Here is a 26424-nt window from a genome sequence, read left to right on the forward strand (position 1 = left end):
TTTAACTGTATATAACTATGATATATGTAAAAATATCTATATATTTTGATATAATTCTGCATAAACAGAATTGTGGTACATCCCAGGCAGGGATAGAATGGGCCACAAATTTTGGAATAATTAGAACAAGGGAGTTTTGGCACTGTGGAACCCCATGGAACAAAGGGAACCCTGGGACATGGCAGAACCTGATGGAATAAAGGGGACACTGTGACCCTGCAGCACCTCATGGAACCAAAGGGAATCTGGGACGTGGCAGGGCCTGATGGAAACAAAGGAACCTCCTGGGAACAAAGGGACCCTGGACACTGCCAAAAGTCAGGGAGACAAGGGAACCCCAGGACACTGTGGAATCTCCTGGAATCCAGGGGCCATTGGAATACACTGGGGCCTCCTGGAACCAAAGGGAACATGGGACACTGTGGAACCTCATGGAATCAAAAGGACCCCAGGACTTTGTGGAATGTCAGGGAATCAAGGGGCCAGTGTGACATCCCAGAACCATTTGGAACCAAAGGGAATCAACGGGACATTGCAGAATCTCATGGAAACAAGGATCCATTATGACCTTGTGGAACCTCACAGAATCCAGGGGCCATTCTGATTCTGCAAGGCCTTCGGGAGTCAAAGGGACCATTGTGACACTGGGAAACCTCATGGAATCAGTGGGCCATTGTCACACTGCAGGGCCTTATGGAGCCCAAGAACGCTGGGAAACAGGGCAACCTCATGGAATCAAGGAGCCATCGTCCCACTGCGGAGCCTCAAGGAATAAGGGATCCAATCTTTGCCTCAGATTTTGTCAAAAAATTAAAGTTAAGGAATTACAGAAGTGGGATTGAACCACTTATTTCAAACTGGTTTTATCGATTGGCCAAGTGAGAATATTTATATAAAATGAATCATTTATTCTTACAAATGGTCAGACAAAAGATCTAAAGCAGAATTATTTACTTCACAGTATAAAGGCTAAAACTACTAGTAGTATAGTATAACATAGGATATTGCACTATATTGAAGCAATTATTGAAACAATTATATTAAAGTCAGCAAAAAGAAACAATTCTCACATAGAGATCTGATGGAACTCACCACACCAGCGGTCATGGGGAGATTTCTTTTGCTCAGCCTTGAGGAGTGTCCTTGGAGGGCGTCCCCAGCCAAGGCAGGAATCTCCACACATCTACCCCAAGAAGGGCTGTGTTAGAAGAACCTGCCTGGATGAAAGGGGACTGGACTTCTCTAGTAGGAAATGATTGGCTGCTCCTCACAAATGGACAGGCCAGTGAGCAGCTTCTCTGTCCCATCCAACTTCCAAAAGCAGGACGTGTGTTTGCAGTTGGGTGAACCAGGCTGGTTTGAGCATCATTCAACACCAAAACCATTCCCAGGGTGCCACCGGTAACTGGCAGATCTCACAGACAGCTTGCATGAGAGCTGGCACTGTTGGCATTGTCTGATGGCATTTTAGGCCTTCTCAGGGTAGGCCCTCCTGCCACCCGGGTCGAGAGGTTGGCTGTGAAAGTCCATCCTGGAGATGCACAGGGAGCCAAGGGTTGGGCTCCTGAGTGACATCCAACAATGGACAGGGGGATGGCACTGACCAGATGAAAGTGTCTCAGGTAGAGCTGGACTGGCAACACAAGGGGGAATTATTCCTGGCTCGCTGGGCCCAGGACACCTCAGGGCCTCAGGGAAGAGGTGCAACATCCAGCTGGGCTTGTGATCCAGGGCTGCATTTAACCATGGACACCAACTGCCAGGTTCTCCAGAACTGGGAAACATGTGCTGCCATCAAAGAGGCCACGAGGGTAAAGCCCCTGTGGGGTGGGGGATGATGGCTGAGATAGAGATGTGGGCAGGCCTGGCAGATTGATCCCAGCACACTCCCCAAATGCACCAAGGCAAGCTCTACATGCTGACAGTGGTGGATACAACCCCTGGATGGCAGGAGACACCCCCTGTGCCTCCCACCACTGCCCAGAACACCATCCTGGGCCTGGAAAAGCAAGTCCTGTGGAGACATGGCCCTCCAGAAACACTGGAGTTGGACAGCAGGACTCCTTTCCAAAACAACCTTGTGCACACCTGGAGCAGAGAGCTCGGCAGGGAGTGGATGGATCATATTCCCTGTCAGGCACCAGCCTCTGGGAAAGTTGAATGGTAGAGTGGACTGTTCAAAACCACCTGGAAAGCAATGGGCAGTGGGACCTTCAAACCTTGGGATGTGCATTTAGCAAAAGCCACCTAGTTAGTTAATCCTGTAAGCTCAAGAGAGAAAACTCCAGGCCAATTCAGTGTCTAAGATCAGCTCAGAAGAGCAGGTCCTTTAATCAGGCCCACAGGCCCAGGGGAACACACATGACGCGCCCTCCCAGGCAATGGTTCTACAGTTTTAGAAGATGGTCCATCCAATGCCAGAACTCTCCACTCCCAGGTTCTGCCCAGTTCTGCCCCCAACACCCCCTTGGGGAATTGGGTTTGGGGTCTTTGGGACCCCTTCTTCCTCATCTTTCTCTTCTTCACAGCACATACAGTCCTTGGAGCGCCTCCAAAGTTCTGGGCTGGAAGGTTGCTTTGTCTCTTGTGGGATCTTGTTGTCCAGGCCTAGGGTGGGATGTTGTTCAATAGAGGTGTTTTTCTACAATTCTACCTTGAAAAGAAGTCTAAACACGCTAAAGGAATTTAGAAAGTTTGATATCACATGGGGTCATAGGGTTGGGTCTGTGTAACTACTATGCTAAAGGGTGGCATATAATACAGCTACATTAACATCTACATTCACTACACAACTGATTTTAAAATAATAAAAGAAAATATCCAAAACGCTTTAAGGCATCACACTAACCTTGTTAGTTAACTCTACCAGTTGAACTGGTCCTGCCCAAAAAGAACGTCTCCGTACCATTGAAGGGGAGAAAATCCCTGTGGCCCATATGAGGAATATGTTGGGGAGGACAGTTTGGATGAGTCCTGCCTTAAGCAAAGGCAAAGCCCCCCATGGGATTGTTTCTGCTCAAGGACTTGGGTGCACTTGGTGGATGATGCAGAGGGATGGGGAAACACTCTGTGTCCCTCCAGGGGATTTGATTTTTGGGTCAGAACAGTCCGTGAGGTTGAACTGTAGAATATTGTTTGCTGAATGATGCTCCCACTGTGTGCCAGAACTCCCATGAACAATGAGGTCTTTCCTTATGTACAGTTTTTCATTTTCTATGCTTCTGATGTTTTCTTAAAAAAAAAAGTCCTGTTTCCATTCCCTCCTTCTTCAGTAGCCCCCATCTTGTGTGTCCCAGAGACTTAGTCTAACTGGGGAGTCTCCCATTGGATTTGAGTGACAGAAATGAACCTGCAAGAACCTTTTGTGTGAGATTCCTTTCCTGATCAGAGCAGGACTGATCAGGAAATGAGAACAGCTTTCTGGCTGCCCCAGCTGAGGGACTGGCCCTGTGCTTTGAGCTGGAAGAGCTGAGACTATCTACTGTGCGAAGTGGACTTCAGTGGAGGCAATGTGGACTTAATATACAGTAGAGGAAGGACTTTTGGTTTTTATTGAGCTGTGCCTTCCTTTGGTTTTGTTTGCTGGCAATAAATGAACATCCCTCTGTGTCTCAGTCAGCTCTTTCTCCAAGCCAAGCAGGTGGGAGTTGGTGCCAAGGAGCTGAAACCTGCAGGTCCAGCCTTGAGTGGAGGGAGCTCAGATTTGCCCAAGGCTGCTTTGAGTGCCAGGGCTTTGATGAAGGAATGGTGGGGTGGGGATAGGGATAAGGTCTGATGGATTGTCAGACATAAAGGGTGTTGATTTTGGTATCTATTCAGACTGAATTAGGAAGTGCTTGGGATCAATATTGACTGGGGATTGCTGATATCAATGTAAAACCAGGAAAAAAGTAAACAGGCCACAAAAAAGACATCTTTTCTCATGGTTTTATTAATACAATATGTGTTCACTTGGAATGCACTTTTGAGATCTCTCTAATTAACCACAAAGGAAATGAAGACTTAGAAGTCAGTTATTCCCAGGGGCGTCTTGTTAAGATGCCATCAGTGAGAAGAGAGTGTGGAGGAATGAGCAGACAAGGAGACCATCCCTGGGGCTGGGGAAGCAGGAACTCAGAGTCACTGGTTCCAGGTGGCAAATGGACTGTGGGATGTGGCTGTGAGAGCCCCTAAAGGGTGTGCTGGTTTCAGGGGGAGTACAGTTAAATTTCTTCCCCGTGGCCAGTGCAGGGCTGTGTTTTGGTTTGTGCTGAACACAGGGTTGATAATCACAGAATCACAGAGTATGCTGAGTTGGAAGGAACCCACAAGGATCATCCAGTCTAATTCCCACCCTGCACAGGACCATCCCCAAGAGTGACACCATGAGCCTGAGAGGATCATCCAAACACTTCTTGAGCTCTGTCAGCCTTGGTGCTGTGCCCACTGCCCTGGGGAGTCTGGTCAGTGCCCAACCACCCTCTGGGGGAAGAATCTTTGTCTAAAATCCAACCTAACACAACTTCATGCCATTCCTTGGGGTTCAGTGCCTGGTCCCCCCAGAGCAGAGCTCAGGGCCTGCCCCTCCTCTGCCCCTCCCCAGGAAGTTGGACCTGCACTGAGGTCTCCCCTCAGTCTCCTCTTCTCCAACTGAACACACCAAGTGCCCTCAGTGTCCTCACACGCCTTCCCCCCAAGGCCCTTCCCCATCTTCCTTGCCCTCCTTTGGACACTCTCCAATGGCTCAATCTCTCCCTTCCATTGTGTCCCCCCAAACTGCCCCAATGGTGCAGGTGAGGCCGCCCCAGGGCAGAGCAGAGCGGGACAATCCCCTCCCTGGCCCGGCCGGCCATGCTGGGCCTGATGCCCCCAGGACAGGCTTGGCCCTCCTGGCTGCCAGGGCACTGCTGACTCAGGGCCAACTGGCCACCCACCAGCACCCCCAGGGCCCTTTCCCAGCACTGCTTTCCAGCCTCTCCTTCCCAGTCTGTCCGTCCCTGCGGGGTTGCCCCATCCCAGGGCAGAATCCGGCACTTCCCCCTGTTGAAGTTCTCAGGGCTCCTAAAGAGCCAGGAGGTCACGGGATGTCCCAGGGCTCCATGGTGACCTCCCAGGTGTTGTCCTGAGGAATCTCCTGAAATCAAGGGTCTATTGGGCATTGCAGGGCTCAATAGACCAAAGAGACCATTGTTGACACCATGAAACCTCATGGAATCGGGAGACTGGTGTGACACTGTGGGTCCTCAGGGATGTCTGCTGGAAACTCAGCACAGCAGAGAAGAGGCAGTTTAGGAGATTCCTGGAGTGCATGGAGGATAATTTCCTGCTCCAGCTGGTAAATGAGCCTACCAGGGGTGGGGCCCCACTAGACCTGCTGTTCACAAACAGAGAGGGGCTGGTGGGAGATGTGGTGGTCGGAGGCCGTCTGGGGCACAGTGACCATGAGAGAATTTTCAATACTCAGGGACACAAAGAGGGTCATCAGTAAAACTTCTACCCTGGACTTCCAGAGGGCAGATTTCGACCTACTCAAAAGACTGGTTCAGAGGGTAGCTTGGGAAAGAGCCCTGGAAAACAAAGGGGTCCAGGAAGGATGGACATGCTTCCAGAAGGAAGTCTTGAATGCACAGGAGCTGTCCCAGTGTGCTGAAAGGCGAGCCGGCAGGGAAGACGACCAGCCTGGCTGAACAGGGAGATTTTGAAGGAAATTAGGGGGAAAAAGAGAGCTTACTGATTATGGAAAAAAGGGTTGGCTACTTGTGAAGAGTTTAGGAATATAGTTAGGTCATGTGGAAAGAAAATTAGAGAGACAAAGGCACACTTTGAACTCAATCTAGCCACTTCTGTCAGAGATAACAAGAAGTGCTTCTACAAATATATCAATAGCAAAGGAGGGGCAAGGAAAATCTCCATTCTTTGTTGGACATGGGGGGAAACATAGTCACCAAAGATGAGGAAAAGGCTGAGGTATTTAACACCTTCTTGGCCTCAGTTTTCAACAGTAAGACAGGTTGTCCTCAGGACAAGTGGCCTCTGGAGCTGGTAGACAGAGACAGGAGGCTGAACAGCCCCCCTGTAATCCAGGAGGGAACAGTCAGTGACCTGCTGAGCCACTTGGATCCTCACAAGTCTATGGGACCAGATGGGATCCACCCAAGGCTGATGAGGAGCTGGCAGAAGAGCTCGCCAAGCCGCTCTCCATCATTTCCCAACAGCCCTGGCTCACTGGGGAGGTCCCAAATGACTGGAAGTTGGTGAATGTCAGACCCATCCACAAAAAGGGCTGCAAGGAGGACCTGAGAAACTCCAGGCCTGTCAGCCTGAGCTCAGTGCCTGGCAAGGTTCTGGAGCAGATCATCCTCAGTGCAGTCCCACAGCACCTACAGGATGGACAAGGGATCAGACCCAGCCAGCACGGGTTTAGGAGGGGCAGGTCCTGTCTGACCACCCTGATCTCCTTTTATGACCAGGTGACCCACCTGGTGGATGAGGGGAAGGTGTGGATGTGTCTGTCTGGACTTCAGCAAAGCCTTGGACACCATCTCCCATGGCACACTCCTGGAAAAGGCTTGGACAGGGGCACTCTGTGCTGGGTTAGGAACTGGCTGGAGGGCCGGGCCCAGAGAGTGGTGGGGATGGAGCTGCATCCAGTTGGGATCCGGTCACCAGTGGTGTTCCCAGGGATCAGTGTTGGGCCCAGTCCTGTTTAATGTCTTTATTGATGATTTAGATGAGGGGATTGAGTCCATCATCAGCAAATTTTCAGATGACACTAAGCTGGGGGGGAGTGTCGATCAGCTGGAAAGCAGGAGGGCTCTGCAGAGGGACCTGGAGAGGTTGGAGAGTTGGGCTGATCCCAAGGGGATGAGGTTCCAGCAGGCCAAGGGCCGGGTCCTGCCCTTTGGCCACAACAACCCCCGGCAGCCCCCTGGGCTGGGGCCAGAGTGTCTGGAGAGCAGGCAGGCAGGAAGGGAGCTGGGAGTGGGGATGGACAGGAAGCTGAACAGGAGCCAGAGTGTGCCCAGGTGGCCAAGAAGGCCAATGGATCCTGGCCTGTATCAGGAACAGGGTGGCCAACAGGGCCAGGGAAGTGATTCTGCCCCTGTACTCAGCACTGGTGAGGCCACCCCTGGAGTGCTGTGTCCAGCTCTGGGCCCTCAGCTCAGGAAGCACATTGAGGTCCTGGAGCAGGTCCAGAGGAGGGCAACGAGGCTGGGGAAAGGACTCAAGCACAAGTGCTATGAGGAGAGGCTGAGGGAGCTGGGGCTGTTCAGCCTGGAGAAGAGGAGGCTCAGGGGAGACCTCCTCACTCTCTGCAACTCCTTGAGAGGAGGTTGTAGCCAGCTGGGGGTTGGTCTCTTCTCCCAGGCAACCATCAGCAAGACAAGAGGGCTGGGTCTTCAGCTGTGCCAGGGGAGGTTTAGGTTGGATATTAGAAAGAATTTCTTTACAGAGAGGGTGGTCAGACACTGGAATGGGCTGCCCAGGGAACGGGTGGATTCTCCATCCCCGGAGATTTTTAAAAAGAGACTGGATGTGGCATCAGTGCCATGGGCTGGGAACCACAGCGAGAGTGGATCAAGGGTTGGACTTGATGATCTCAGAGGTCCCTTCCAACCCAGCTGATTCTGTGATTCTATGATTCTGTTGAAGGAATTCTACAAAAAAATGACATTTAAATTCCAGGTGAAAACCTATAGAAGACATCTGAAAAATCGCACTGTGAATTTTCTCTTTAGAACCATTTTCCAGATATATGTAAGTACCAGGAGTTGGTTCCATTTTTATGTTACTTTACTCCTGTGATTTGCACTGCTTTTCTAAAAAGCTCACTTTTTAATATTTTTTTAATTTTTGACAGCTCCTGCCCCTACAGTTTTCAGAATAAAATGGCATTTTCATTAACTGTCAGCAAAGGCAAATGTCTGTGAGTTGTTTGTTTGCTGGTTGGGGTTTTGTTGTCATGTTATTCTGTATTTCCTGCCCTTGAAGCATCTGGATTATGGAAGTGAGCCTGGTCATCATAAAGCACTTGAGTGAAGGGACAGGGTTTGAAGGTTTGAGCCACTTGGCACAGCTGAGGAAGCTTTGAAGTTCCTCTGCTTGCAATGAACTCTGTGTTCCTCCAGCAGAGTTCTGTCACCCTCTTACATTTTCATCACCTTTCCATATTAGGAAACAAAAAAAAAAGCTGAAGTGGGGGAAAATGAAGGTTCTTTTAAGATCTTGCTGAGGCTGAAATGTAGAGGGAATCAAATCACTTCTTTGTTCCCATCTTTAGCTGGGGACAAAACCAGAGATGATCTTTCTTAAACATGACAGCCATAAAAGTGCTTTTGCTTTATTGCTGGTTCCATTTACAGTTAAAAATTACTCTGTGGGATTTTTCTCTGTAGTTTCGAAAAAAAAAATCTGAAATCGAGTTTTAAAAATTTGAACTTTTATATCTGAATTCTTGAAACCCTTTGCATAATTAAAATATTTTTCCTTCCTATAGCTTGTTTCCAAGCAAACATCAGCTTGGCTACCACGTAAAAGGGGATATCCTTGTGCTGTAAGATGGGGAAAATGTAAATACCTGCAAAATTGTGAGACAATGAGACACAAAGGCCACTGAGACTGAAGAGAGAAAAGGAGAGAGAAAGGGAAGATACAGCAGTTTATTCTTTTCCATAGTAATGATACTTGCCAAACATACCTTAATGTCTGAGATTTCTGATGTAGTTTGTTGGCTTTTTTACTGTCATCAGAGGAGTGAATATGAGCTTTATGCAAAGTAAGCCAAGAGTACAATTCTTTTTCAAACTAAAAATACCCTCTGAATTTTCAGCTTGTGTTAAAGAAACCTTTTTGCAGAGTTCTCTGCTGTCTTGCCATATAATTGAAGTGAGGGAATGAAAAAGTATCCAAAAACATCAATAATGCCAAAGCCAAGGAAATCAAGATTTGGCCTTTTGCCTGCATTTTAGAGAAAAACTGTCACAACTGTCTCCCAAATAACTTTGATAGAAGACAAAATGAAACTGGACTTGAGTTCAGTTCATGTTCCTCTCAGGAGGTGTCTTTCCTGACACCGTCCCTGCTCTTCTGCACTCCCAGGGAGCACTGGGACTTTGTTTTTCAGGGTGATTTGCTCCCTTCCAGCCCAGTCTGCAGCCACTTGGCATTTCTGTGTAATCAGAAGTTCTGCTCAGCTTTACTGAACGAGTGAGAAGCAGAACTGGCACACAAACTCTCAGTGGTCTGTAGTGTATTATCAGTAAAATTCTCCCAGTTTTAAGCAGAGTTGTGCTATTTATCACAGCAAATAAAGTAAGGAAGAATTAATAAAAATGGGGCAATGCTTGTAATTCTTCTGCATAAACCTAAAATATTTCTTTGTGTGACTTCTCTTTCATCACTTCATATTTGTGTCTCAGTTGTTTGCCTTTTCTGTAACTGTTTCAGAAGGAGGGCTTTTCTGTTCTTGTCTTCACAGCTCATAACTTTTATTCCTAGGATCAACTCTCTTCTCACATTTTTAAGATACCAGATTTTTATGATGTGGTAAGTATTACTGAGCACAGTATGAGTGAAGTCTTGCCAGAGATTTCATTACTACTTCCTTACATTTACATCCTACATTTATAGCACTGTGTTGGCTTTTAAATTTATTCTTAAAGTTGTCTAGACTTCAGAGAAAAAAAAAAAAGAAAAAAAAACAGGAAAAAATGAGAAAAAAAACCAAAAAGAAAGAACAAAGAAAAAAGAGAAAAAAAGAAAAAAGAGAAAGAAAAAAGTGGGCTAAATAAAGAAGAAAGAAAGAAAAAGGAGAAAATAAAAGAAGATAGAAAACCTACAAACCAAACTCGTCCTATCGAGTCCCGCCGCAAGGACTCCAACTCCCACAATGCCCCGCGCGGGGCGGGGGCGGGCGGGGGCCGTGGCCGCGCGCTGATTGGCTGCGGCGCGGGTCAGTGCAGGCGGTGCGCGCGCAGAGCGAGCGCCATTTTGTCCGCGTGGCCGCGGTGGTGGAGGAGGCGGCGGGGCGGCCTCTGCGCTGAACTGTGAGAGCTGGCGGGGGGGCGGCGAGAGCGGGGCTCTGGGGATCCCCTCGGGGGCTGCGGGGAGCGCGGCTGTGGGTGGAGAGGCTGGAGGGCTCGGGAGGGCTTAGCCGAGGAGTTCGGGGGTTCCCGAGGAGGTTTTGAGGGGTCCCTGGGGGGGTTCGGTGTCCTGAGGGGACTCAGGGGGGAGGCTGAAGGTCCCTGAAGGGGTTTGGGGGGTCCAAAGTGGGTTTTGCGGGTCACTGGGAGGGTTTAGGGGGTCGTGGGGGGGAATGAGGTCTCAGAGGGGATTTGAGGGGACCTCGAGGAGGTTTTGATGGGTGGAGGGGGGGATTTCAGGGGTTTTGAGGGGATTTTGTGGAGTCCCCTAAAGCCCAGCAGTGGGGTTCAGGGGGTCCCTCAGCCTCCAGGGGAGGGGTCCTAGGGATGCCCCCCAAAATCCGGGGGGGGAGATGTACCACATCCGGGTAAGGGGATCCCAGTGCCCCCAGTATATCCCAGTGACTTCCCAGTGACCCCTTCAGTGACCAACCAGTGTGTCCCAATGACTTCCCACTGCTTTCAAGTATGGGTTAGTGATCCTCCAGGGAGCACCCAGTAACCCCCAGTATGGCCCAGTAACCTCTTAGTGTCCCCCCGTGTGTCCTGGTAATCCCCCAGTAACTCCCCAGTTCTCTGCCAGTGACCCCAGTGTGCCCCAGTTCACCTCCAGTCCCTCCCAGCGCCCTCCCAGTGTCCCTCAGTAACTCCCCAGTCCCTCCCAGTGCCCCCTGGTTCCCCCCAGTGTGTCCCAGTATCCCCCAGTAATCCCCCAGTGCCCCCCAAAGCCCCCCAACTGTCCCCAGTGTGTCCCCAGATGCCCTTGGCCTTTCTGTGAGCGGGGGGGGGGGGGGTGTTTTTGGTCAGAGGGTCCAGGGGGGGCTCCTGGGGTGAGATGGAGGGTTGGGGACATCGGGGATGGGGTTTGGGGACAGTGGGGAGGGGTTTGTGGACAGTGGAATTGGGGGTGTCAAGGGGGGAACTGGGGACACTGAAAGGGTCTTGGGGACACGAGGGGGGTCTCAGGACTCACCTGCTCTTGGTGCAGGCCCTCCTCTCCCCCTCTAGGCCTCATTAACCCCCCCTAAAGGTCCCTCAACCTCCCGTTTTTTCCTTTAATCCCCTTCCCCCCAGATACTTTTGACCCCCCAATGCCCCCAAGACCCTTTTAACTCCCCCAAATTCACCCGAAGCCCCCTAAAACCTCCCAAATCCCCATCCAACCCCCCCACAGATCCCCCCAAATCTCCCGCAGCCCCCCCATCAAATCCTTTCCACCCCCCACCCCAAAGAGGGATCACCCGGCACCCTGGGACAGGAACACAGTGGGCTGTACTGGGGGCACTGGGCTGTACTGGGAGGGCACTGGGGGGGGGCTCAGGTGTCCCAGGACAACGTGGCCCAGCTCCAGGAGAGATCTGGGGAACAGTGAGGAGGTACTGGTCTGTCCTGGTCTGTCCTGGTCTGTCCTGGTCTGTCCTGGTCTGTACCCCCAATCCCCAAAGCCCCTCCCCAGCTCCCCCAGGACCCTCCCGCACCCCAAAGCCCCCCAGGCCCCCCCAGGCCCCTGATTTGGTCTTGCTGCCCCTTGAGCATCTCCAACTCCTGCAGAACCAGGCATTTCTTTGCTCCCCAGGGTCGTTCCCACACCCAGAATGGAATCTGGGGGCAGCAGGATGTGCACAGGGCTCCCATTTCCTACAGTGCAAAGGGGCTGCAGGGAATGATTCCCCTGCTCTTGCAAATCTGCCAAAACCTGCAGGGCACAGGAGGGGGAGCTTCAGGAATTTGCTGGCATTGAGAGTGGAGCTCACAGGGTATTGAGAGGAACATATCCCTCAAATACAATCTCTGTGCATACACAAGATCTGTCTGGACAGGCAGGTAAAGCAATAATCAGATATATTCTGTATCATATATATGGCACATATTCTATAGAATCCATCCTTAGCTATTGTATGATGTATCTGTAAGATATTACAAGTAACAAGCAATAATAAGGCAAGTGTCCTCCTTAGGGACACACTTCAGAAGGGACCTTGCACTTGACCCCCCCTCTCTTCAGCTTCGAGCCACCTGGTGCCACAGAGGGGGACAGAGCTCCTGTGGAACATCCTATTCCAGTGACACAGAGCAAGGAATAAACCCAAACTATTGCCTGGGTTTGTTCCCTGGGGGTCTCTGCAGCAGCAAGGACAGCCCCACACTGACTGCTCTGGGCTGTGCAGGCATTTGTGGTTCTGCCTGTCTCACACACACACACAAAGGTCTGGTGTAGTGCTGCCCTCAGGAAACCCCCCCATCCTTGCTCCAGCTATAGCCTGGAATTTGTCTTTGTTTCCCTTGGGTTCAGGGTCAGGCTGTGCCTGTGTCCAGCCCAGAGGCTCAGAAAAGCATTTCTGCCATCCCACTGCAATCTGCTGCTGCAGACAGGACCCAGGCACTGGTGGCACTGGGAGTGAACAGCAGAGTGTTTCCAGGGGCTCTCTGAAGGAACACGAGTGTCCAAAGAAAGCAGCACAAGTGTCCACAGAAGTCCCAGTCCTTCATCCCTGAATGAGCTCGTTCAGCCCAGGAAAAACTGTCTAAGTTCTATTTCCATGGAAGGTTTTTCTCACTTTAACACCAGTTTAGTTCCAAACCGGTTTCATCATTTCCTCCTCCCAATTTCCCTGAAGGACACTGACAGAGACCATGGACACTGACAGGGATCACAGAGTTTGTCCCTTGGCCGTACAGCTCCTGCTGTTTGGCAGCACAGGAGAGGTTAATTAGAGCCCAGGCTCCAATGCCAGGGTGTCCCTTGAAGACGAGCTTGAAATCAAACAACTTTCCTGCTGGAGGGTTAAATTCAGTCCCCATCACCTTTTTTTGGGCTAATCTTCATATTTTGGAGTATTTTTTAGCTGAATCTCAACTTTTTGTAGTTTGGGGGGCGAAGTTCTTCTTGCTATTTCTGAGGGGATTTTTTGCCTGAATCTTGGTAGTTTGGATTTTTCTGGGCTGAATCTTGGTGTTTTGGAGGTTTTTTTGGTCACAGGATGCCCGGTGAGTTCTAGAGATGGACTTGGGCATTGGGAATCCCCAAACCAACACACTCAGCCCTTGTTTCCCCCCCCATCAGGATTTGTCCTTCCCAAAGCTTGGGCGGATGGAGGAGGCTGTGAGGAAGAGGAAGATGCCTTGGGCCCCCCAGGCAGGTGAGGAGGAAGTCAGTGTCCCTTTGGGCGGGTGTTGTGCTGGCTCTGTCAGCCCAGCATGGCCCCGGCTGCAGGACAACCCCGCTGCCGCCGCCGTCCTGCCGGGGCCGGAGTTGGGGGGATGTCCTTGGCCTTCCCTGTGGGCCGGAGGCAAATCCCCTCCCTGTCCTTCTTGCTTCCTGCCCCAGGCCCCGAGCTGAGGACGGAGAGCGCGGAGGACAAATCCCCCCGGCAGAGCCTGGTGGGAGAGGCCGTTTTGAAGGGCTCCCCGGCGCAGGAAGGCAGCGGGGAGGAAAAGGGCCGGAGATCCCCCCGCAGGAGGGGCTCCAAAGCCAACCCAGGGTCTGTGAGGAGGAAAGAGCCAGCCTGTGCCGGGAAGGCGGCCGGAGCTTGAGGGGGAGCTCTGAGCGGGTGGTCCCTGAGCAGCCTCCCAGCAGGGAGAAGCCCTTCAGGTGCTTGGAGTGTGGGAAGAGGTTCAGGAAGAGCTCGAGCCTCTTCACCCACCAGCACATCCACACTGGTGTACGGCCCTACACGTGTGGGGAGTGTGGGAAGAGCTTCAGGCAGAACTCCACCCTTGTCAAGCACCAGCGCATCCACACTGGGCAGAAGCCCTACAATTGTGGGGAATGTGGGAAGAGCTTTAGGCAGAGGTCTGTAATGATCCTACACCAGCGCATCCACACTAGGCAGAAGCCCTACAAGTGTGGGGAATACAAGTGTGGGGAATGTGGGAAGAGCTTTAACCACAGCTTTGAAATGATCCTACACCAGCGCATCCACACTGGGGAACGGCCGTATGTGTGTGGGGAATGTGGGAAGAGGTTTCAGACCAGCTCACATCTCCTCGTGCATGAGCGGACACACATGGATGAGAGGCCCTTCCTCTGCACCGACTGTGGGAAGGGCTTCATCCAGAACTCCCACCTCGTCAGGCACCGGCGCATCCACACCGGGGAGAGGCCCTACAAGTGTGGGGAGTGTGGGAAGAGCTTCACCGAGAGCTCTAAGTTGACCAAACACCAACAGACCCACCGGCAAGGGAAGCCCTCGAGTGCCCCGACTGCGGGAAGAGCTTCGGCCGCTGCTTCCACCCCAAATGAACCCCCTGATGGGGAGGCGACCCCTGGAGTCCAGTGACTGTCAGTCCATCCCTTTCGACCACAAAGGGCCAGTCCCCTTTCCCAGGGGCAGGTTCTTCCAACAGAACCCTTCCTGGGGGTGTGTGGAGGTTCCTGCCTTGGCTGGGGACCCCCCAGGGTCACTGCTGGAGGTTGAGAGCAGAGATCTCCCCATTGGTCTGGAGTTCCATCCATCTCTAATAAACAATTACTGCTTTGGTGCCAGCTTTAGTAGAATTGCTTCAACAATTGCTTTAGTGTAGAGCACTGTCCTATCTTATCCTGTACTCCTGGTAGTTTTAGTGTTTCTATTGTGCAGTAAATAATTGTGATGAAGATCTTTTTTCTGATCATTTGTAACCCTAAATAAATTATCTATCTATCTATCTATCAATAGATCTGATTTGCCATCATTAAAACATGGGGGACAAAAGTGGTTCAGTCACACCTCCCTAATTCCTCTAAACTTAAAATGTTGGCAAGATTCAAGGCTGAGATTGGATCCAGCGGCCCCCAGCACCCCACAGGAAGTTGGGAGCTCAGGGGAACCACTCCCTTTCCCAAAACCTGGTGCCAAAGACCCCCATGGGTCTGCCAGACCCACCAGACAACCCCTCCTTTTCCACCCTTCTCCCTGTTCCTCCCACTTTTCCGTGGTCCCCTCAATCCCCAGCCCCCTCAGGATCACTTTTGGGGTCCCAACCCCCACTTTTTCCCCCCATCCCACCCCTTCCACATCATCCCCCCACTCCCCAGCCCCCTCATGCTCAGTTTGGGGGGCCCACCCTCCCCCTTCCCCACTCTTCTGACCTCTCCCACTTATTTCCCATCACCCCCCAAACCTCAGTGCTCTTCCCCCTCCACTTTTGAGGGGTCCCACTCCCCTCCCACTCAGTTTGGGGTCCCACCACCCCTCTTCTCCACTCTGACCCCCCTTTTCCCACCAACTGCCCCCTTCCCACCCCCCACTCACCCGAGAGCTCCTCGCCCACGGCCGGGGGGCTCCCAGCACCACCAGTGCCCAGAGAAATCCCCCAGAAAAGGGGTTGGGTGGAGTCCTGGGTGGGCTTTGAGTGCGTTTGGGGGTCCTTGAGGGGCTGTGGGGAGGTTTTAGGGGTCCCAGCACCTCTTGGGGTGAGCTGGGTGCCTGTTGAGGGGCAGGTGCCCTCCCAAATGTCATTTTATTGTAGAATTCTTTCAACAGAAGAACCTAACTTGTCACATAAATAAGGTTGACTCTAATTACAGTACTGTTGATTTACACAGAATGAAAAGAAAAACCAACACAAAAAACCCCCCAAGGATGAATACCCCTGAGATTATATAAAAATGGCATACTTCACCTAAATTGTGCCCTTTTATGGGTAAAATTGAAATTGGTCTCAAATAGGTTAATGTGATTGTGGGTAGTAATTTTCAATAATAATCTACAGCTACATTTCACATGACCCATTTCCCCCATGTTTATATATTCTTCTTTTTTTAGAAGTATAAGCAAGCTGCAGTTTTGCAGCAGGAAATCTCCTCTACCACAGAGTTCTTCCCAGAGATCTTAAGCACAGCCTGGATCTCATGCCAAGGCTGAGGTTTTGGAAAGGCCTGGAGTGAGACCTCTGCAATGAGGTGAATTCCCTGCTCACAGATGATCAATCAGCTCTTCCAAGCTGTTGTGCAGTTTTCCCTTTCTCTCCTGGCTCTCCCCAAGCAAGCAAAACCATCCATGTTCTCCCAGGCAACTCCAGCTGCTGTTTGGATCTTCGTGTCCCAACTGTCTCGTGCAGCTCCAGAAGACAGAAAGCAACCCCAAAGCTGATCAGTGCAGGGGCCACATGTCTGCAGCATGGAAAGGGCCCAGCTGGAGCTGGGGGAGATCTGCCCAGCCCCAAAAGCACAGGGGTGGAGGCAAAGGGAAGGAGGGAATTGGAAGAGAAGGACACAGTTGGAGCATCACTGCCTGCTGGGAAAACTCCACAGTTTGATGAGCAGGGACTTCCATTCAGGGGCAATTTAAAGCAACCTTGAGGTGGCCCTTTCTGATGTGTGGGATCAGGCTGAGCCCCAGCTGGCTGCAGTTTAGGAAGGGGAGCAGCAAAGAGGGCACCTCTGTGCCTCCCACTGCCAGAGGCTGAAGACACAACTGAAGACACACAGAGTCTGAAGGAGACTTATAGGGATGTATCCAAGGCACAAGGGACGTGCCAGGGCTGAGAAGCCCAAAGGAGCATGCGTCTAAATGGATAACCCTATTGGTTAGAAAGTCACATGGCGTCAGGGTATAAGGGACGCGCCGAATTTAAAATAAACCTCTTTGTCTCGCTACCCACGAGGAGCATTTTTCTTCCTTGTTATACACAGGCTGTGTCTCCTACACATGGCGCCTGAACTGGGGCTCTTTTAGCTTATATTAAGCCAGTTATTTACCCTGGATCAGGTATAACAGGTGGTGGACTCTGGCTATCGAGTCTGTTATTTTGACTTGGGAGTCTTTCACCACAAAAAACGTAGACGTCTACAACCCGTTGTCTCAGTGGCGTCTGAGAAACGGAAAGTTAGTTTAGGAGCTCCAAAAATATTAGAAATAGTGCACAGGAACAAGAAGAAGAACGAAGAAAAGAAAAAAACAGCAGATCGAAGCGGCCGGAGCGGGCGGAACGAACTCCAACTTACACCGGAGCAGTGAGTCAAGCTGAACGCAGCGGCACAACTCACCGGTAAAGACCTTTCCCTGATCGGGTGGTGCACAGCAGCTCGGAGACCTGGGCCGCGGAGCACCCTGAAACCGCCAGGGGCAGCCCCGCTACTCGCCGCGCACCACGGCTCGGCCGTGTGCGTTAAAAAGGCGGCGCCGCTGCTGCCACCCCTAACATCCTCAGCGACCACCAGACCCCGTGAAGCTTGCACTGGTTTCTGCCCAGCAGAAACTACCACAGTTCCCCTCCCGCCTGCCACTCCTGCTGGTTCTGCGGGGCGCTTAAAAGCCGCCGCAAACCCGCCGCGCCACATCCGAACCGCGCAGGACCTGCTGAAGGCGCCGCATCGCGCCTTCCCGCTGCAGCGCCCGAACCCCACACCATCCAGCGATCTGCGGGAACCCCAGAGCTGCTGCCGCCACCGCCCGCCGAGCCGCCCGCGCCGATCCTGCCCCACACGAAACCGCTCGTCCGCCAGCTGCCGACCGGCACCCGCTGCCACCTGACTGAGACGACGACGCCAGCGCCGCCGCCGCTCGTCACAGAAGCCCACGCCCACGCCGATCGCCTGCAGCCACTTGCCTGCCTGCCGCCGCCGCTGCCCCACGCCCGCTGCTGCCCCGTGCCCGCCGCTCGCAGCCCTCGCCAAGGACCCCAGCCGCCGACGCCGGGACGCCACACCCTAGCCTCGCAGACTCAGTCGACAGAGAACCAGGACAGACCAGCAAACAGACAGACCCTCTTCAGCAACACACGCTAGCAGCGCCGAGACTCAAAGGTAAAATGGGAAACTTTTTCCCCACCGAGCTCTCACAGGACACAGACACACTAGCCACTCTGCTAAAACCCTTTTACATACAAGTTACAAGGGCTGAATTGATAGAGTTGGTACGGTTCATTAAAGCAGCTGTACCAGAACTGCCTCTGGTTGAAGCCCTACACATACAGATATGGGACAAAATAGGAAACCTCATAAAACTCAAAGCTTGGGGGGGGACCCCCAAGCGAACAATGCCTTCCCAGCCTGGCAAGCTATAATGTCTGCACTAAGCAGAGCACACCAAAGAACAACAAACGCCCATGTGCATGGCAGTACTTTGGGACTTCATTTCCCAGGATGCCCCTCTGGCTTCCTTCCTAAAACCCAACTCCTACATGTAAGATAGGACAGTGCAGTCTATCAAAGTCATTCTATTAAAGCAATTGCATCAAAGCCAGCAAAAAAAAACAATCATGAAGCAGAGATTGAGGTAACTCACCCCACGATGACAGGGGGTAGTTCTCTCTCTTTCACTTAACCCCTGGGCAGTGACCATGAAGAGCTGTCCCTGCTTCATGGCAGAAGCTCCACACACTTCAAGGAAGTCTGGGGAAGAATCTCCTACAGGAAAGTTGGACAAGGCTTTTATAGTTATCAAGGCTTTGCTGCCAGACATATTTGCAGGCCAGGGAGCAGCTTATCTGTCAAATCCTGCTTCAGAAAGCAGGATGTGTTTGAAGCTTCATGAAGCATTTTGAGTTTAGCATAATTCAACATTAAAAACAGCACCTTGACACCAGCAGTAACTCACCACAGAGACCTTGCATTGTTTGCATTCTCTGACCATTTTTTAGGTATTATCAGAGCAGAGCATCCTGCCAGAAACGGTCCCTTGATTCCATGAGGTTGCAAAAACTCTCAGGGTTCCTTTGGTTCCATGAGGCCTCTCAGTGTCACAACGGACCCTTGGTTCCATGAAGTTCTGGAGCGTCACAATGGCTCTGATGATTTCCTGAGTTTCCACTGTGTCCCAGGATTCCTTTGGTTCCTTGAGGCCTTGCAGTGTCACAATGGTTCTTTGATTCCACGATATTCCAGATTATCCCGGGGTTCCCTTGGCTCCAAGAGGCTCCCCAGTGTCCCACCGGCCCCTGGATTCCAGCAGGCCCTGCAGTGTCCCAGTGGCCACTCGGTTCCAGGAGCTCCTGTTGTGGCTGAGCTCAATTTCCCCATCCCCTGCTGTGCTCAGCTGCCGTGAGAACTGCAGAGAAGCGAGCTGAGAACACGGCGGGCCCTGGTCCTCTTTGGTGCCCGGGGCTGCCCCGAGAGGGAGTCCCCGGCCCTGCCCCCGGAGCCGCCGCGCCGTCCCCTGAGCGCCGCTGAGGCGGCAGCGCTGGAGCGGGGCCGTGTCTGCCCGGAGCCGCCGCTGCCACGAGGCTGCCGCCGCTGCCGCTTTTGGCCTGCGCTGCCCCGCAGCCGCCCGGGACCGGCTTCCCAACACTGCCGGCGCCTGCGAGCGGAGCCGGCGCTCCTGCAGCGCCTCGGAGTCGCTGCTCCGCCGCCACAGCGGCTGCCGCCGGCGTCTGTGCCCGGAGCCGCCGCTCCCACGGGGCTGCCGCACTCACCGCCGGGGTTGCCGCTCGCGCAGCCGCCGCTCTGCCCCGGCTGCACCGGGACCCGGCACCGCCTCGGGCCTGCGCTGCCGCCTCAGCGGCCACAGGGACACAGCCATGGGGGACCTTTGCTCTGACACTCATGGGCCTGGCTTTGTTCTGCTTGGCCCTGGGCTTTGGGAAAGTTGCTGTTCATTTTCATGCTCCGCCGGAACACCTCCTGAATTCCAAAGGTTTCCTAATCCAGGGGAGGGGTTTCTGTGGCATCGGAGGTGCCGCCCCTCGGGACACATTGTCAATAAACCATCCAGCTGACTGGGATGGGTGTAAGAGCTGGGGAACACAGGATAATCAGTCATCCCATGAAAACCTGGGAAAATTCCCTACCTGAATTGTAACCCAAATGGAACAGTTTGGATACAATTCCCAAATAGTTTGGATACAATTCCCAAATATTTTGGAAACTCCAGTCATTCCTGACCCCAGGATGGCAATTCAGCAGATAACTAAAGCCAGTCCCCTTGGGAGCCCACACCCAGCAGGGCTGAGGGAGGCCCTGGCAGCTCCCCAGCCCCTCCCTCTCAGTGGGACACCTCTGGCAGCCTCTCCCAGCTCGGGAACCCTCCAGTTTGCAACACTGCAAAGAGCGGCGCTGATGCCCAGGACAATTCTGATCCCCCTCCACAAACACTCCTCCAGCTGGGACCCTTGTCTGGTGGCAAACACAAAGGGATTTGGGGGAGTGTTTCCCTGACAACAAAGAGGAATTTTTGAGAGGGACCTTTCCACAGCCAGCTCTTGATGTGTCCACACATCTCTGCCTGGGTGTGGGTGTGAATTGACTGTGGGGTGAAGGTTGTTGTTGTGAATCTCTAATTCAGTCACTGTTAAAATTGTAGCAAATGCTATTGAATCACTTAATTGTTGAATTGGTCAATGATTAAGTGCTACTAATCTCTTTTGCCCCCTTGTGTTTGGATCCAAATCCTTTGCGCCCTGACCCTCTTGCATCCCAAGGCTCTGTGTAAATCATTCCCTTTCATCAAAAATATATTTTTCGTGACATCCACTTTAAAATCTTCCTCCTTAGGTAAACAACAAAACAACTCCAATTAGCTGTAGAAGTCTTGAAGACTTGCATTCAATTAAAGGAAGGGAAATATTTTGTTTTTCAGTGTTTTAATGGGTCCCACAGTGTGTTTGGAGTTGCATCAGCTGTCAGTCCAAGATGGGCCATGTAAGATCTGGTGAGGTTGGGGGGTGAGGAGCAAAGTTGATCATACAGGGTCAGTGTGGATCTCCTGAGGAGACACTCAGCATCAAGATCACTTGGAGAACACCTCTATCACCTATTCTCTGAACTACAAAATATCCATAATTGAATTAAAACAAAAAAAGTACAGATTTTGAAGACTTGTTTTGAAATTGCCTTGAAGGCAATTAAAAGAAGACAAAGAGATCCTGAGGGATTTCTGCATTTTAATGAGCCCAATGGTGTGTTTTCAGCCCAGCCCATGATCCTGAGGTAGTGAGAGAAGATTGAAGCAGCTGCTGAAGAAGTCAGAAGCCAAACTGCAAGTGCCTTGAAGCATTGCTGGGCCCCACTGAGGGCAGGCACTGCCAAAGCCTCCCCAGGGACTCCTTGGAGCAGCTCCTTGGAGGCCAGGAGTGCAGGCAGACAAAGGCTCTGGGCAGGCCCCTGCAATGCTGAGCAAAGCCTGCCTTGGTTTTGTGGAGCACAAAGGCCAAGGGCTGAGCCCCAGGCCCTGGCCCAGCAGATCCTGTCCCTCCCGGCTGGCTCAGGGCTGTTTGGGGGGCACTGGGATGGGAGGGGGAGGAACAACAAAGGCCCAAAACTGGGCAACCCCTGCCAGGCTGCTGAGGGAGGGGCGAGGCAGAACCCAAGGGCAGAACCTGCCAGGAAAGTTGCTTGTGGTGGCCTGAGTGGCAGAGGCAGCTGCCAGAGGCAAGGGGACAAAGGCCTGGGTGCCTTTGGGCCTTGCAGCCCTGCCAGAGCCCTTGGCCATCTCTCCTGCAGGCTGTCCTGCCCTGGCCCTGCTGCTGCTCTGGCCTTGCAGGCTGCACACACCCCTCCTGCTTTCCCACCCCCTCCCAGCAGCATTTCTAGACCCTCCCTGATGGCTCTGCACCAGCTCTGGCTCTTGCCATGTGCACTTGGCCTTCTTCCCTTGGATCCTGAGCCCCTGTGCCACAGGACATCCCTGCCAGAGCCCAGGCCCTTCTCCTGGGGGTCACTGCAGAGCTGAGCAGATCCAGGTCACCTCCCATTCCTCTGCCAACCCCCTGGGCCTGCTCTGGGCCCTGCAGGTCCTTGCCCTGCTCCCAAGGGCTGTGGGGGTGCTGAATGGTCAGGGCTTGGGGTTTAGAGCTCAGGGTGGGGATTAGGCAGAACTTTGGGAGGTTTGTTGTTCTGCTGGCAGTGTCTGGTTCATGATTAGGGGAAGAGCTTTTTGGGCTGGATCAGGATTAAAGCTTGGCTTTTCATAAAGGTAATACAGGTTTGGGAATGGGTGGGCATTAGAGGAGTATTAAGAGTGTGGAGTTCTGGGTTTGGGCTCTTTCTGGCTTGGAATTAGAGCAGTCGATTCCTTTCAATGGGAGGGGCAGCACTTTTAGGTAGTGTTGGGGCTTGAGGTTACAAAGTGCATAAAGATCCATCAGGAGTGTTTGCACAGTCAGTGTTTCAGCACCCTCAGCATTCCCTGAACCTGGTTTTACTTCATCAAAATCTTTCCTCTCTGTTGACCAAGCACATTTTTCCTTCCCCAATTATCTTATCCCTTTTGTCCCAGTTCCTCCTAACCTCCACAAATCTTTCATCAGGATGGGCTCAGCTGGGTGATGATGCTGTGCAACCTCATGGAATCAAGGAACCACTGTGAAACTGCAGAACCTCATGGAATTACGGGGCCATTTGACCCTGGGGAAAGTAATGGAATCAAGAGGCCACTGGGACACTCCAGAGCCCCATGGAGCCAAAGGAACCCAGGGCCAGTGGGCAACCTCCTGAAATAAAGGGGCCATTGTGACACTGCAGAAACCCATGGAATCAGGAGGCCATTGTGGCACTGCAGGGCCTCTTGGAAACAAGGAAACCCTGGGTCAGAGTGGAATGTCATGGAATCAAGAGGCCATTGTGACACAGGGGAACCTCATGGAACAAAAGGAATGCAGGGACACTGTGGGACTTCATGGAATCAAGGGACAGTTGTGACACTACAGGGCCTTATGGATCCAAAAGAATACAGGGAAACCAAGGGACATGTGGGGCGTCCTGGAACAAAAGGAACCGTGAGACGTTTTGGAGGCTTATGGAAAAAAAGGACCATTGTGGCACTGCAGGGCCCCATGGAAAGAAAGGAACACAGGGACACTGAAATCTGGTGGAAGCAAGGGGCCATTTTGACATGTGGGGCCTGTGTGGCCATGGAGGGGGCTCAGAGGGGCCCTGCCTTGTTCCAGAGCTGGGACATGGCTTTGGGGGCTGCTCTTGGTCGACCTGGGGAAGTTCACTGAGGGCAAGAGAAGTCACTTGCAAGAGTTTTCCCTGTACCTTCTGTGTCCCCTGGGGTTGCAGAGCTCTGTTTGCCACTTCACAGCAAGATTTAGTACTTGATCTCTGGGTGACTCCACCCTGGGCAGGATTCTGCTCCAGGGCTCCATTCCCTGCTGACTGGATGGGATGGGCTGCCCCTGCAGATCCTCTGTGCTCTCCTGCACTTCCTGAGTTCCTACAGACAAGTCCTCACCTCCATCAGAGCCCTCACAAGCTGCAGAGCCCCAGGCAGGTGACTTGGAGATCATTTGTCACCTCCATTGGCCATGGGCCACCAACACACAACATCTGACCCAGCCCTCAGTCCCTGCAGTCCCAGTGGGTCCCTGACCTCACTGCACTGTCTGCATGGAGAAACAAGCAAAGCAACAAGACTTTGGAGAGTCTATTCCTTGGACTTCTTCTTGATACCAGTGTTGGGAAAAGACCTCAACCTTCAGGAAGTGCCTGGAGGGGAACCCCTTTGCTGCCTGAACTGCTGTTGTGGAGCCCAGCCCTGTCCCAGCAGTGCCCAGGGCCTGTCCCTGCCTGTGCTCACAGGCCTGACCCAGAGCAGGACAGTGACTGAGCTGCCAGAGCACTCAGGCCTTGGGCACGGACAGGAAAGGAGAGGGTGGGAGTGCAAAGAGAGCAGCTCTGAACAGACCCAGTGCTGGTGCTCCCTGGCACTGCTGGGACTCTTCCCCTCCACATCTGCAAACATGGAAATGTCCTCCAGCTTCAGGGGAGGTCTTGGAGGAAGGATCAGGGAAAAAGAATTTGTGTCCTTTCTTACACTCAGAGATTGTGATTCCTCCTGTACAAACTAACACAGGGAGGATGTTTGACAAATACCTTGCTGCACAAACTTTTATTTTGTTTAAATGCACACAAAGAATGATTCCTGATTTGTATATTTTGTGGGTCAAAAAAAGAGGTAGAGAGTAAATTATATATAGGATGAAGAATAAAATTTCAGTGTTAATGAGATGAACAGAGGGAAAAAACAGGAAAGCCCTCCACCCCCACCACTATCAAAAGCTTTAGAAGGCAGGTTGGGCCCAAAATGTGTTACACAATGAGTGTTCTGCAGCAGAAAAGATGCAGTTTATTCCTTCTGAATGGCATCCAGTCATCGTTTTCCTTATGGCATCCTTGAGCTCCTGGTTCCTGAGACTGTAGATGAGGGGGTTCAGTGCTGGAGGCACCACTGAGTACAGAACTGATAGTGCCAGATCCAGAGATGGGGAGGAGATGGAGGGGGGCTTCAGGTAGGAAAATACACCAGTGCTGACAAAGATGGAGACCACAACCAGGTGAGGGAGGCACGTGGAAAAGGCTTTGTGCCGTCCCTGCTCAGAGGGGATCCTCAGCACAGCCCTGAAGATCTGCACATAGGAGAAAACAATGAAAATGAAACAACCAAGTGATAAATTGGCAGCAATCATAAGAAGCCCAAGTTCCCTGACGTATCCTGAGTGTGAGCAGGAGAGCTTGAGGATGGGGGGGAGTTCACAGAAGAACTGGCCCAGGGCATTGCCCTGGCACAGGGGCAGGGAAAATGTATTGGCTGTGTGCAGCAGAGCAGTGAGAAAGCCAGTGGCCCAGGCAGCTGCTGCCATGTGGGCACAAGCTCTGCTGCCCAGGAGGGTCCCGTAGTGCAGGGGTTTGCAGATGGCAACGTAGCGGTCGTAGCACATGATGGTGAGGAGGAAATACTCTGATGAGATGAAGAACAGAAAGAAAAAGAGCTGTGCAGCACATCCTGTGTAGGAGATGGTTGTGGTGTTCTGGAGGGAATTGTGCATGGCTTTGGGGACAGTGGTGCAGATGCAGCCCAGGTCTGTGAGGGAGAGGTTGAGCAGGAAGAAGCCCATGGGGGTGTGCAGGTGGTGGTCACAGGCTACGGCGCTGAGGATGAGGCCGTTGGCCAGGAGGGCAGCCAGGGAGATGGCCAGGAAGAGCCAGAAGTGCAGGAGCTGCAGCTCCCGCCTGTCTGCCAATGCCAGGAGGAGGAACTGGGCCATAGAGCTGCTGTTGGACATTTGCTGTTCCTTAGCACGGGGTCTGTTCAGAAAAGGAAAGCACAGGGAACAATTAAGACAGCCCCCTCTCAGCAAAGCCAGTGCAGTTTTCAGGGAAAGCCCCTCCAAGTCAAGGTCTTTCTTTTCTCTGGTTTGTGCTCTCTGAGGGTGCTGTGAGGAGCAGGAGCTCTGCCCATGTGCTGCCAAGGACTCAGCTTTGCTCTGCTGCAGTGCAGACATGGAGCTGGTTTGGGACAGCTCTCATGATCCCAGGGGATGTCACATGGAACCCAGCTTTGATGGAAAAGTTCAATTCCTGTGGTGTTGTCTTGGAGCAATTTGGGCTGCAGGAGAGAGGCACAGTGTATCCTTAAAATAATTTTGACTGGGTTTTTTGGTTACAGTCATAAGACCTGGGAGTGTTTATTTAGGGGCAAATTTTTCTGATGACAAATCTGAAGAGTGTTGAGACAGGACAGGCAGAAGGGCTGAGCTCTCCATTGCTTATTGCAGAGCCAGGAGAGCTGCAGTGCCTCTCAGCCTGTTTCCCTTCTGCCCTGCACTTTCCCTCTTGCTGCCTTGAAGATGACCTCACACACAGGTTCCTCTTTAAAAACCCCACCAAGATCTGTGCTGAGAGCAGGGCAGCGCTGCTGGAAAGGGCAGCTCTGGGAAGTGTCCCCTGTGCCAGCCCAGAGGTGCAGCTGTGCTGGACAGAGCAGGACAGGAGCCCTCCTGCAGGGAAGCCAAGGGCTGGCACAGGAGAGTGCCCACCCCCAAGGGAAGGCTCAGCACTGCCCAGGATCCTGTGCTCATTTCTGAGACTGCCTGAAATATTCATCTCCCAGAGGAAAACAGTTTGAATTTCAGTGCAGCCTCCTGAGCTGAGAGAACAATGTCTATGCTACAATGCCTGAGCAGGAAACACACCTCAGCACTAATTCCTTTCCTGTAGCCCCTGTCTTTCCTTACCTTTGCAAAAAATTCTCCATTCAATATGGTGTAGTGGTGTGGAGCTGTGAGCAGGTCTGACCCTGCAACAGCGAGACATGGAAAAGATCCTCCCTCAGCTGCCAGGTTTGCTCCTTGCCCACAGCCCTTCTCCCCCAGCCCTGGGAGCAGCTCCCCGGGCCAGCTGAGAGCTGCCCCTGGCAGGCAGCAGAGTCCCTGCCCAGCACAGCACCCTGGGCTGCAGGACCCTGCTCTGCCCCACAGCCCTGGGCACCCCTGGCTGCACCCCCGGCTGAACAGCTCTTCCAAAGTGCCCCAAAACAGCCCCTGCTCAGCCATCCCATCAGCTGGGGCTGGGCCAGCTTTAGGACATGCCTCCAGGAGCTGCCCCTGCACTGCCCTGCAGCCACAGACTCACCATGTGCAGCCCTGCCAAGGTTCCTCCTGC

The 26424-nt window shown here is 52.5% G+C and overlaps 1 protein-coding gene across 1 annotated transcript in view; it reads left to right on the top strand.

Moving 5' to 3' along the window:
* The first annotated feature begins 13683 nt into the window (after positions 1-13683).
* LOC127462872 (zinc finger protein 22-like) overlaps positions 13684-26424 on the top strand; it is a 55324-nt gene continuing 42583 nt past the window's right edge. The window contains exon 1 of the mRNA XM_051771807.1: positions 13684-13713. The gene's annotated coding sequence lies outside the window, so the exon portion shown is untranslated. The remainder of the gene's footprint in view (positions 13714-26424) is intronic.

The sequence above is a fragment of the Manacus candei genome, unplaced genomic scaffold (genome assembly GCF_025592945.1).
Source record: "Manacus candei isolate 608988 ecotype Guabito, Panama unplaced genomic scaffold, ASM2559294v1 h1tg000142l, whole genome shotgun sequence".
Lineage (NCBI taxonomy): Eukaryota > Metazoa > Chordata > Aves > Passeriformes > Pipridae > Manacus > Manacus candei.